Source organism: Anomalospiza imberbis, chromosome 9 (assembly GCF_031753505.1).
Source record: "Anomalospiza imberbis isolate Cuckoo-Finch-1a 21T00152 chromosome 9, ASM3175350v1, whole genome shotgun sequence".
NCBI classification, from domain to species: domain Eukaryota; kingdom Metazoa; phylum Chordata; class Aves; order Passeriformes; family Viduidae; genus Anomalospiza; species Anomalospiza imberbis.
In genome coordinates, this window is record NC_089689.1 from 13588773 (window position 1) to 13602459 (window position 13687).

The 13687-nt window shown below is 41.6% G+C and overlaps 1 long non-coding RNA gene across 1 annotated transcript; it reads left to right on the forward strand.

Annotated features, from left to right (window-relative positions):
- Positions 1-9503: 9503 nt before the first annotated feature.
- LOC137479348 (uncharacterized) lies at positions 9504-10973 on the forward strand. The gene is made up of 2 exons (XR_011002177.1): positions 9504-9646; positions 10738-10973. It is a non-coding gene; the product is annotated as an uncharacterized lncRNA (long non-coding RNA).
- The last annotated feature ends 2714 nt before the right edge of the window (positions 10974-13687 follow it).

The window sequence follows — 13687 nt, forward strand, 5'->3', positions numbered from 1 at the left end:
TATCATCTGAGATAAATTGCAGCCCAAGAAGCCACAGATGTGGACAGTTTGACTGGGTTGTTAGAATGGGTTTCAGACAAGCAAGAGAAGGAAATGTTATGGTTTAGTCATTGAAACCACTAAAGGTATAGAGTCCAACATGCATTGGGAGGAATTTTTATCCATGGTGGATATATGGACCTGCTCCTGTGAACTGCTGTACCCTTACCTCTGTGGGTAAGAAACAGCAATACACACAGCAACTGAGAGAGAGGTGGCAATAGCTGGCACTCAGGAATGAGCTATAGTTCCAGGAATCAGGAATACCTCTACACTGTAGGTCCCTGTCGACCTTTACGGGGACTTCAGCACTACTGGAAAAATCCTGCTCTACATTTCAATGTCTTGAGGAAGACAGGCCCAGACTGAGAGTAATGTCCTTTTCAGTGAGCATCAGCAAATCCATATTAGACCAAGATCACAAGTGCACAAAAGATAACTACCCCCAACAGGGCAGCACAGGGATGTCTTTTGTAGATAAAAAAGTCTGTTATTTCCATGTCCATCTTTTCTTGACATATGAACTTTCAGCTTCCAGTGCTGTGTGAAATAACTGCAATTTTCCTTCAAGCACCTATTAACAATGATGAGCTGACAGATGGGAAGCATGTGATCAGCCCACTCAACTTTCTTCATACCTGCCAAAACAATGATGCTACAGAATGAAACCTCCTCTCATCTTTGGATATTTTCTGAGAGGCTGGTGTGAAAACTTTTGGAACATCTGTAAAGTAATAGGAGAATCAGTAGCAAACAATTTGTGAGGTGTCAGCCTGACATTTGTTTCAGATAGTACATAAATAATGGAGATAACAGGAAAATAGAGATGTTTTCTGCAATTTAAAGTTTATGCAAAGCGTAATTTTTAAGAAACTTTCCTCTCCCAACAATTCACTAATCTGTCTGTAGGAGGCAATTTTCAAGTACTTCCCACACATAGACACAAAGATTACAGGGCTATCTCTCTCTACTGCAAACCTTAGGCTCCTTTCTATTGAGCACGTTTTTCTTGTGAAAGGAACTACAAAAGACTGAGTAATTCTCTGTTTTAAAAACAGCTTTTTAATCAATTTAGTTATCTGACTGGAAGGAGTAACAGAAAAAGAAAACATCTCAGCCTGAGTTAACTTCTCCACCAACCACAATTTTTTCATAAATTCTCTCTGACAACAAGACTCAGATTCCCAACCTGACAGTCCAGGAAAATCCTGAACTCCTGCAATCAGCTGAAATTTAGGGGCAGATCTTAGACTGGGTTGCATGGGCACAGAAAGGTGTGCCATGTGAACATGGAAGGTCTTACTTCTTCCTCACGCTAAATATGAATTAAAATATCTCAGTTTAAGGTCAATGCAAACCGTGCCATCAACAGGTCATGCCCCGTTTGCACAGGCGGGATCAGGTGGTGGATACAATTCAGCTGAAGTGAAGAAGAGCTCTGAGCAAGGGGGGGTGCCCTGGGCTAAGCTGCATGTTTGTCTTGCAAGTGAAGCAGCCTGGTGAGTGCTCACCTGGGTGCCTTGGTGCCACATTTCAGATTTAGGGGGGAAGCCCTAAAGCTCACCTCCTCCAAGTTCACCTCTATCCTTCCTGCTCTTACTCTGTGTTACCTAAAGAATTATTGTTTTAGAGTCATTTCAGTCAGAAAACACTGATGCATCACCAAGAAAACATATTACTCCTCCAGAGCAGGAGTCTTCACAATGCCCCCAAAGGGCTTTTTGTAATCAGCAACAGGGGACACTAATCTCTGCCTGTTTCTACACTGCCCCACAATTCATGCAGTATAGCCCTTGTTCTGAACCTGTCAGATACAATAAATTGGCCAAAGGCCCTACCCTCACAAAAGAAATCCTATGCCAGATGGCCAACATGCAGACCAGGAGCCAATTCTGTGGTGCTTGCATGGCCCCAAATGCGTTCGCTGCTCAATCTCTTCAGCACCTGATACATCTGATGGCCTCGAGACACAAGAGCCTGAAATTCAGAATGAGGTTCATCCAAAGTCTTCAGACCACTGGCAATTAAAATGCATAAAAAGTGTCACAGAAAACCCAGTGCCAGCTGCTCCTAGGTTTGTTATTGGCAATACTGAGGTTTCTCAGACAGTATCCGGTTACCTCTCTAGGTAAACCAGCCCTGTTATCCTCCTAGGACATGGTGTTCATACCCATGTGCTCTTCAGGAGAATGCAGGACCGGTGCAAGGTGGCCAGGGATTCATCTAACAGCATCACTGGGCCTCAGGAGCTTGTTTGGTGGCAAGATGACAAACAGTTGGTAGGATGTGTGTAACGAGAATGACAGCAGTGAGATTCCTGGGAAAAAATAGAGAAAACTGGGTGTTTGCTGCAATCCAGGGGTCACTGCAAGCTGCTGTTGGTGTCTCTGTCTGTACTAGTGGGGTTAAGAGCCACACAGGTGTGCCACATGTGCTGTTTAAAGGTATCATCAGTGTTTCAAGAAGAATTCAGCACTTCTTAAAAGATAACATAACTACCATTAACCACCATCTCATGTCCTGCAATAGTAACCAAGATATTTTTCCCTGATGCAGAGCCTGGAAACCACAGTAAAAAGAAAAATCACGATTTAGAAATGGAATCCTAAAAGACTGCTCTCTTGAAGAGAGCTCAGTAAACCTCTCTAAATTAGTTTCTGAATAGCTCTAAATTAACTTCTATTCAGGACTAGATTAAGGCAGGCTGGGTTCAAAGATGTCTTATGAGAGAAAGCCACCAAATGATCCTGCAATCATCCAAATAATCCACCTGGAACAGTCAGAATGACTGAGAGTACAGCTCAGGCCCTTCCTCCCTCTCAGGAGCACTGGCCAGGTCTGATCTCTTGTCTGAAGAAGGGAGATAAGCTCAGGTGGACACATGGGTGAGGCCGATGGCACTGTGACACTCCCCAGGCTCTCAGTGCTATTTCAAGCTGGTGCTCTGACTCTGGTAGGCACCATGAAATGTGCTGCAGCTTCAGGCTCTGGGGAGGCAGAGGCAGCTCAAGCAGTGTCAGACACAGGCTACATTTCTGACATCTGCTTGTTTATTGCTTGAGACACAGCGGCACCATATGCATTTGCACTGGAAGCAAATTAAAAAAAAAAATTGCCTGTAATCTGGTAATTCCTTAATAGCTTGTTCAAGATTTCCAGAGCATCAGTGCTGTTTTTAAGAAGAACTAGCATCACTTTCATCTGAACTCCCAAATAATTAGATTATGTTCACTCCAGAATATTCATTTTATATTCAACTTTACAAGTTTTTTGCTATATCTTGCAGCTCTTATATATGGAGGTGATTCCTGCAGTTTGCAGTAAAATAGAGTTTTGCATATGTTGCCATACCTCTCTACCCATTATTTGACCTTGCTTTATCTGTCTTACCCTCACACAAAATAAACAATCTGCCTCCAATGACTTTTTCCCCCCATTGGTGCCAGTTTTGCTGATTTCTGTGCCCCAGGCTGGTATTTCTGATATATTTTCCTAGGCAATCCCAGCCTGATGTGGTATGACTGACAGGGTTAGCTGGCTGCTGTTGGCCTTGCCAGACTGTTCCCCAACAGAGACAGTTTTCAAAGATGAGGCCTGATCCCACTTCCTTGAGTCCTGTAATTTCATTATTCAGAAGCAGTGATAAATATATTGAAAAGACATCATAACTGTCAGCTCTCTGAAAACAAGATTCACTTTTAAATTGAAGTGGTAATTTCAAGTATCATATCATGTGCCTAAGATTTGACTTAAGGAAACTGCACACTGTACATTCTACTTCTTCTGCATAAGAAATGGACACCTCTACTGCACTATTTAAATCATGGGGGACTAACAATTGTGGTTAATGGCTGATATTAGAAAATCTTCAACTTTAAAAAGGATTAAGGCAATACCTTACCCTCACAGTAAACTGCCTTGGCATAAAAAGCATCCTGACTTGTTAATATTTACACACTGACAGGAAAATCTGAAATGCTAATAGGTGGTCAGAACCTGCAGAAATGCAAACATTTTCATGAATATGTGCTGTAATTCCAGAATTTTTTTTTGTCAAGTACCTTTTGCTAAAACCATTTCCTGTTTTGAGTATGAATCACAGAATGTGCTGATTTGGAAGGGACCCACAGGGTCATCAAGTCCAACTCCTGGCCCTGCATGGGACCCCTGCCACGAGTCACACCCTGTGCCTGACAGTGCTGTCTAACAGCTTCTTGACCTCTGCCAGGCTGCTGCTGTGACCACTTCCCTGGGGAGCCTGTTCCAGTGCCCAAACACCCTCTGGGTGAAGAACTTTTTCCTGATATCCAACCTAAACCTCGCAAGACACAACTTCAGTCCATTCCCTCAGGTTCTGTCACTGTCACCACAGAGAAGAGATCAGTGTCTGCCCCTCCTCTTCCCCTCACAAGGAAGTTGTAACTGCAGTGAGGTCTTCCCTCAGTCTCCCTTTCTTCAGGCTGAACAGACCAAGTGACCTCAGCCACTCCTCATACAGTTTCCTTTCTGGAGCCTTCACCATCCTTGTTGCCCTCCTTTGTATCCTCTCTAACAGCTCAATGTCTTTTTTCTTTTGTGGCACCCAGAACTGCCTCCAGCACTTGAGGTGAGGCCACCCCAGCTCAGAGCAGAGCGGGACAATCCCCTCCCTTGCCTGGCTGGCCATGCTGTCCCTGATGTCCCTAGGACACGGATGTACCTTCTGCCAGGCCACTGCTGGCTCATGTTCAACTTTCCCTTGACCAGGTCCCCCAGGCCCCTTTCTGCTGTCCAGCCTGTCATTCCCCAGTCTGTCTGTACATCCAGGGTTGCCCCATCCCAGGTGCTGAGCCCAGCACTTTCGCTTGTAGAACTTCCTATGGCTGGTGATTGCCCAGCCCTCTCTCTGCACGGCCTCCCTGCCTTCAAAGGAGCCAACAGGAACCAATCTTGGGCATAAGGAAAGACTGAACAACTTCTTCCTTTTACGCTGACACCAGCTGTAAATATCTTAAAGCAAGAAAATCACCAAAGGAAAACATCATGCACTCGGAGCTTGTGTTTCTCTCATGCTTGCACAGTGATCATCTTAGTCTCTGTGAATTTTCTGCTGTTTCTTGCTCTGGGTTTTTGTTTAATTTTGAACAATTCTTTCTGGGAACCCGAGATCTATACCACGGCAGTTGATTATTCTTTTCAGATGGTTTCCTTCACTAACATCCTGAGACTTAATTCTTGCTACAGTCCTTTCCCTACCCTGAGGAGCAAATTTTCTATTGACCAATACTCAGCTCAATTCTGATTATAATTGTAAAGGCACTGCACTGAGATTAAACCTCCTACTTCCACATCTCATGCACAGCAATCTGAGAGGGTTATTAAAATAGACTCCCTTCTGATCATCTCTGTAGACGTTTTAATCTTACATTTAGTGTTTTTATATCCAAACCTTGTTCCTTACACACAAGGGGAAGGGAATTAATTGAATTGGGTGGGAGGTTGATTTGGTGGAGTCCATTGGAACTGAGCTAAAGTATCTCTCATCTATTGAAAAGCATTTACCCTGAATTCTAACAAAATAAGCCCATTTTTAAACTGCTCACTTCAAGGGGAAGAGTGGGAATTGTTTGTGCTCTGTCTTTCCCCTCTATTGTTTCTATTATTTTTCTTAAAAGCAACACGGGCACCTGGGAAAAGATGATACAGCTGCAGTATATGAAGTGGAGCGTGGTTGGGTTTTTTTCCCTGCTAATGTTATTTCTAGTACAGAAATGTGAGAGGCTTTTCAGTGGACTCATGGGATGAGAATGGGCTGAAGGAGGCAGTGAGGTAGGCAGTTAACACTACTTCATTTTCTCTCTCTGCCCACTGCATGAAAGCAAACAGCCTGGTGCCTGGGCTCACTTGCTGATTTTTCTCACATCTTCTCATTTATATGTAAAGGACAGAGTAAGCAGCAACAGTAGGAAAAAGCATCTGCCTAAAGCCTCTACTCAAGATGTTAGTGCACAATGCAAACTGGAGCTTCCCTGCTAGGAGTGTCAAGCTTTCCATAAACCCCAGCGCCTCCCAGAACACAAGGTGCTGTGAAGAACAGACTACAGGGTTTGCTTTGGAAGAGACGAGGATCATGAATTCTGAGCACATGGGGTGTGCTGCTAGGTTTACTCTCATGACCTGTCAGCATCTGTGGAAAGATGTGCTCATCAGGAATGAATGAGGATTTGCATGAATCAAGGAAATGAGGATGCGCAGGTGTCCCACATCCTGCACTGACACTGTGCATCTTTAGCAAGAAGGCAGAGTATTTGCCATGAAGGTCAGAGACAAGGACCAACACTAACACTAAACAGAGGAATGCTCATGTGTCTGACACCCAAGTCTGCAGCCAAGGCTCAGAAACAGGTCTTTTAAATCTCAACATCCTTCTACCTCTTTCAATAACATAAACGTGACACAAGAACACGGTACTTTAACATAACATTGACAGCGAGCTCAAAATCTCCTCTGCTTTCCTGGGCCATGTTAGGACTAATTAAATACAAGCCTGTAAAGAAAGTCTGGGTGCTCGCAATCCAACTAGAAATCCTGGGAGACAAGACCTTATTTTCTGCCGTGCTTCAGTGGTTGGTTCAGTGTGAACAGCATCAAATGCTGAAGCACAAGAGGCCCCTGGAATCAAAGTTCTCTCTAGCAAGTAACAAGGAGTCACAAGTTCTTGCATAACTTCAGGACATCAGCAGTTCAGCCTCTTCTTCTTCCAAATGTTAAATCTCTCCTTACTTTTATTCAACCTCCTCACTATTTTCAATTAATTGCTTTTATTTACCAGATTTTACATTTGTTAATCTGATCAATATCAAATTAACCTCACCTTCAAGGTCATTAGAGAACATGCTGAAAGAAACTGTTTTAAGAAAACCCTGAGAGCAGCACGTACATTTTCCCTGCTCAACCCTAGCAATCACCCTTTCTCTTGTCAATTGATCCTTTCTCATTACTAGCCCTTCCTTTAGTACAGCAGTGGATTTTGTGATCTAAAAAACCCAAACTAAATAACAATTCTGCCATATCCCGTAAGTATCTTTCCTGAGAAACAGGCCCATACAGATGGAAAGGGATTGGGTCAGAACCTTAAAAAAACCCTCTTATTTTGCTTTGCACATCAATAAAATGGAAAGCTCTGGTGTGTGTTTAGAAGCACTGCTACCACCATTATAACTATCCAGCAGGATTTAAAGTCTGATTTCAACCTGTACACACATCCATAGAAAACACATCCTCAACATTCCCACCCGTCATTTCTGCATCAAGACCGTCACCGTTACCTGGACAGCTTGCTGGTAAGTCTTGTGATGTTCTGAACAGTCTTGCTCAAGTCCCCCATTGCACAGCCTCTGATGCACTTGTAGGTGAGGTCTCCTGGGCCAGTGCTCCATACACAGGACGTGAAGGATGAAGATGGTACGTCACAAGGCAGCACTCTCTCTGCTCAGGTTTACAATCATTAAGTCCTCCCAAGGTCAGTTGTGGCTGGAGAAGACAAGGAGTTCCTGAAACTGCTCCCAAACCCAAGAGTTCCCAGCGTGCTCACACCTGCAGAGGGCCAACAAGAGCATTTGGGTGCTGGGTTTGCCATAGCACCATTACACCTCCAACAAGCAAAGGGAGCCCAAAGCAAGAGCGGGGGGATCATTCACAGGGGAAGGGTGGTGCACAGAGGACAAGGAGGCAAGAACATCAAGGGAATAAGGTACAAGGATGCAATGCTGGATGGAGAACAGATCAGGAGAGCAGCTTTCAAAACCAATCAATGTAAACAATGCAAATGCTCCAAACTTGGGGCAGGTGGTGTGATGACAGGCAGGTGTTAAGGTAGAGAAAAGAAAAACATTAATTTCATTTAAGGTTTGGTATATCTAGGCTGAGATAAATTGAAAATGAAAAAGAAGACATGGTAAAGCAAGAGGGAAGAGACGTGCAAAGTTTTAGAAAAGAGTAAACCAAGTCTAGCAGAACTTTTTCTTTTTTTAATTCAATTTTCTATCTGCTTTGACTCTAAAGAACAGAGCTATTAATACACTCCAGAAATTTAGTGCAAGATCTACCTTTGCAGCATGTAATCAGCTGTAAGAATGACACTGCTTATCACCTTTACATTGTCATTACATATAAACAGAAATATTTCAGTCTATTTCTCAAGAACCTCCCTTATTACAGCTTCTTAAAATAGTCCCATAGTACTGAATCAATTTGGTAAAACACCTTTATTTTTGGCTCACTTTCTATGACATCCAGATCTGTGTTAATATACATGGCAATTATGTTCTAAGTAGGAATGCCACAATATTTTACTGTATTCATTACTACATAAATATGTAGATTTATGTGCATGGCTCATAAGTAGTAAATATTACCATTATCTGTCACCATAAAGCAGTAAAACCCTGGCTCATGAAGCAGCATTTTTTTGTATTTCTCTTCTTGTAGTACAGTGATGACTCAAAAATCAGAAGTGTTTATTTAAGAATTCTAATGGCCTTTACAACATATCTGACACCTCAAAATCAAAGAGAAGCTTTGCTTTAAGAAACTTATGGCATCCATCATTTAAAAGCAAACATAATTCTAAGCATGATTAACAAGGAACAAACACATTGTTTCAAAAGAGCATGTCTGGAAAGAGAACAGGAAAATCCCACCCAGATAATAACCAGAGACTTCAAAAGAGCTGTGCCTGGTGAATCCTGCTTGGACCTAAAGCAGCAATGATAGAAACACAACAAAAGAGGCAAGATAGGCAAAAGGTAGGGGAAAAAAGCACAACACCCCAAAAAAAACCTATGCAAAATAAACAGCATCCCAGAGATCATTAATCCATAATTACAGGTATTTTTTTCCCTTTTCACTGTGAAAATGAAAAAAGAAGTTAAGAAGTTAAATAATGTTACTTAAGCAAAACATTTCACATAGCCCATGAAGCTGATGTAATCCACTTATTTGGCAGTGTGTGGCAGACTATTTCATAAGCTGCTGTTATAAAGTGATGTCTTTATTATGTTAATTTATGTTGCAAGTCTGTGTAATATACAGTATTTTAGTAATTAGTAATGTCTAGAAACTAAAGACATTCATATGGGCACTTAAGTCAAAAAATATCAAGGTGTTTATTATCTGAAGTCCTAGAGTAACTCAGTATTTCCACCTGTATCTAAAATCTATGACAGTTCCATTCTTTAGGGCTGGATCAACTATCTCAGCTAAAATGTTCAAAATATGAGATTTTCTTACATTTTAGCTGATATTTGACTTCTGTTGAAGCAGGCAGAGTTGTTTTCCCCCCTCCTCCCAGGAATATGCTCCATCTCCTTTAGTATTTCTGTAACCATTCAGTGACCAGGTTCAGATCACCAAAGCGCAAAAACTAATATCAAAAAGGGGAGAGGGAGAAGACAAGGCAGAAGTTTGACTTTTTTGGTAGGGATGCTGTCAGTTTAGCAGGTTGAATCATGCAGATGAAGGGCAAGAAGACAGGCATCACAGCTGGCAGAAGACCCGAAGCAAGAATGGCAGGAGCAGAACTAACCCCCTGAATAGCAGCAAGCCTTAAGAACGGCCCAGCTGTAAAGTGAAAGCACTTCCTGAACGATTCCTGGCTACTTCTTACAGAGCAAGAGGAGCATTTGGCACTCCCATCCTTGACAGCCATGTTAACCAAGGGATAGGAGAGAGAAATAGGTTACATTATTAGTACCAATATATTTAAAGTTATGTGTCTGTTGTGTGTAGCTAAATCTTTCATCACATTTTGTACAAGGAATCAGGCAGCTGTACATGTTAGACTTTTAAAACCCAGTTGCAATTTTACAAGCATTAAGTATCTTAAAATCAAATTTGGAACAAAGCTGACATCCAAAATATTTGAAACTTGTAACTGTTCCATCTTCCTTACTGCTTGAAATGTTTGCAAAAGAAGGTGCTTAAATGCTAACAAGTGTAAGGTATTTTGACACTAACACTTCTAAAATTGCCAAACACAGAAGAATAAGGAAGTCTATAACAAACCTGATAACTCATATAAATCAACGAGTTTAAAACATCAGCCCTTTATCAGTAGAAGGAGTTGTTATTGTCTCTGAACAATAGAGTGGTGGCAAGCAGGCATTCTGTTTCCTGACAGAGAAAGGCAGCTTGATGTATACATACTTACTCAACAGGAGATTTTGTTCTACAGATTAAGGCAGCCCAAAGATCAGAGCAGTATTTATGACAATTATTAATCTGCAAAAGTGAAGTCTCAGCTACATTCAGTGTCTTACATTATTTCCAGTTTTAAGTAAATCACACCTGGCCTCACAGTGACACACAGCTCATCTGCATAGTGCCGCTTGACAGATTTTAAAAAAACCTTAAAACACTGCAAATTCAAAACTTTCAAATTCATTTTTGAAATTGGAAAAGGAAGAAAAAGCAGTCTTATAAAAAGGAGTGCAAGGATATAGTCTGAAACCAACTGAGAGAGGGTACAACTTCAGGACACGTGCCCTGCAGTAGCCACCTTTCACATGGTGTGTGCAGAGGAAGCTTTCGGCTACTTGTCTCATCTCTAGGGAGCTGAAGTTCTTGTGAAGCAATTCAGTATTTACAGGATTTGTCCTCAGTTACATTTTCTTTGCATACTCAGTCACTACATCTGGATGAACTTTCTCTTCTCCCTAGGAACATGGTTTTGGCAGGGCAGATGTCTGCACAAGAGAAGATCTTGGCGTTCAGTGGCAGTTGCCTAGATACCACCTTCTAAGTGCCAGAAGCCTGGACTTGTTTTTTCCAGCACAGAAAACTAATGTCTGTTGTTCCAAGTGGTAATCCTCCTGCAAGTTCACCAACTTCTACACTGACTGCTATTAAATTCTGCTAAAATAAATATAAGTAACATTTACTACAGAAATAGACAATAGGGGACTGAAAAATATAACTCTTTAATTACATAAGCATTATTCAGAGCATAACATTAGGTTTCAAATATAATTTAAAAAAAAATTTGCATTTTAAGAGCTTCTCTTAGAGTGTTACAAGGATGTTGGTTACTCAGGGTTCAAGCAGGTTGCTAAATCCTAAGTGAAGCTGAAATGAATATAACTTTCAATATCTAATGATGTCTTATGAGGGAATTTCCTCAAAATAGACTGAAGGGCTCCTAGATTTTTCTAGGGCTACTCAGTGTCTTAATCCAAGAGCCTGAAATGCAGGGAGCCCTAATCTCACTCTACAGAACTCACCCCAAAAGTTCTGAAATCATGGGTGCAATTGGCTATTGTTACCTAAGGATCTCAGAAGTGCTGTAGAGTCCTATGAACACTGATCTGCAAGGCCTGAATTCCCAGGAACCTGACCAGGTTTTGCTTCAAGTGTGAGGGCTTGCTGAGGGAAGTTTAGGGTTTGTACTGCTGTCCAGGTACACCAAAGCACAATATATTTCCTTTCCAGTACACCTGTCTGGAAGCTTACCAAGCAGTTCTAAGCCCAGAAGGCAGCTGGATAACTGCTCCCAGCAGAGGAAGAATCTTTGTACCTTTCTTTAGCTATGCAGGAGTATAGAATGTAGGTTGTTTGAAATCACCCTGGAAAAAAGCTATGTTTTACAGAATTCCCATCTTCAGAAATTGAGGAAGCTGCTGTGGACTGAAAAACAATGTGTATGTTTCAGATCAGCAAAAATCCAAGTTTTAACTGGCTCAATACTTGCTAAAGCTGAAATCAGAAATTAAATGAAATGTGGAATCCCTTTCCTTAGGGCAACTTATTCAGAAGATCTGTGTAAAAATGTATAGATCACAGCTTATACAAACCAACAGTCTACAGTCCTGTAAAAATGTTTAGATACTTTACCTGTTTGCTTTGAAAAGCAAACAACTTTTAAAGTTTTCCAGGTATCCTTAAGAAAATCGCAAATAAATGTTAATATTGATCACTTGCACTCTACAGACTTCAGTTGTGCTGAGCAACTCCAGTCACTTGCCAACAATAATGGGTGGTGATGTGGCAATTCTTCCATTGCCACAAATGACAGCACATGCCTTGGTGGACCTAAACTTGCTGTACATGTGCTCAAGCAAGGTATGGCACCTGCAAGACAAAACCTATTTAGAGTTCACCCACAGCAGTGCAGAAGTGCTTGGTGTTACTGTTCTCTAATTAAAAGAATATTTTTTTTCAATTGTAACAGGATGGCACCTCTGTTTATAAGAACTATTTTAAGTGAAGAGCCACCAGTAGGAAAAGGTTATCTACTGTTAACCAGGTATTTTAATGTAACTACTCTTGAAAGAAGATGAGGTTTAGCTCCATCTTCCATCTAAGAGGAACATGAAAATGACCACTTTCTAAAAACAAAAGCAGACTTTTAAATTGCAACAAAAGATTTAGGTCAAGATTATTTTTTCCTTGCAGTCTAGGAGCACTGATACAGACTGAGGAGGTTATGTGACTTCAGCCATCAGAGTTTAAACAAGTTAGACACACTTCTGCACAAAATGGTTGAGGTCAACCAAAATTTGTTTAAGAATTGGAAAATGGCAACCTCTAGTTTATTTTCTGTAATCAACAGGAAAATCTCCCTCTCTCTGGAAAGAGAGGAAAAAAGGGAAAGCTCCCTCATTTTGAAAGATAAACATTCACAAAAAGCTTACTCAAGTTATCTAAGTCAATACCTGAAGGTTAATGCTTAGACAACAAGGCACAGCATGATGAAAGGAGTACTTTGTTGGCACAGCACCAGGACTCTTCACTAGCTGAGGATTGCCAGTGTTTTAGCGTGGAAAGTCTGGTATCCCACCACATGCAATAAATCACTGGTGCTTGTCAGATGCAGCTGCCAAGAAAACTTTTCTTGTTTCAGAAAAGAACAGACCAGTCCAGCACGATTTCAGCTGAGATCTTCAAAGAGTGTTGATGCTGTCAGAGATAAGCCCCGGGCATTAGGGAACTAGGGGGAATACGGTTAGCCCAAAGGACTCTGGCATAACCTGCCATGGAATACAGACAGTCAGAAATTTTACAGTTTATATTTTTCATCAAAAAACGCCAGTCCTCACGTGTCACTTGATGACTCCTCTAACAAATCTCTTCCTGGATCCCACTAGCTCACTTTATCTAGCTCTTTGGCCAGTATCAGTGTCAATCATCCTAAACTACCCTGACATGTAGCCTAACCTAGAGCTAGAGGCTTCAGGCTTTCAGTCTTGCTGGCTTCCAGGGATGATAAGTACTCATCCTAGTAAAACCAGCTTCCACAGCAGTCTGCAGCTCTGACACTCCTGTACCTGTTGAGCTGAAGTTAAAATACATCACATTTGATTCATAAATTGGACTACTTTTTTTCACACTAGTTTGTAAAATACCCCTACAGAATTATTCAGCCAACATTTCTCACCTTGTCAATAATTTTTCACATCTATTTATGCAAGAAACAACTGAAAACAAGCTACCAAAACACCCTCAATGCTCCTCTGTGCAATACTGAGCTCCTTCTGCAAAATATCCCTTCCCTTTCATTTCTCGAGTCCTGTACCCAGCATCCCCAGGCCCCACCACGCTGGCTACCTCACCAGCTGCTGCCCATTAAGAGGGAGAGAGGCAGGTCCATGCCTGTTTGAGAAGTCCCAGCAAA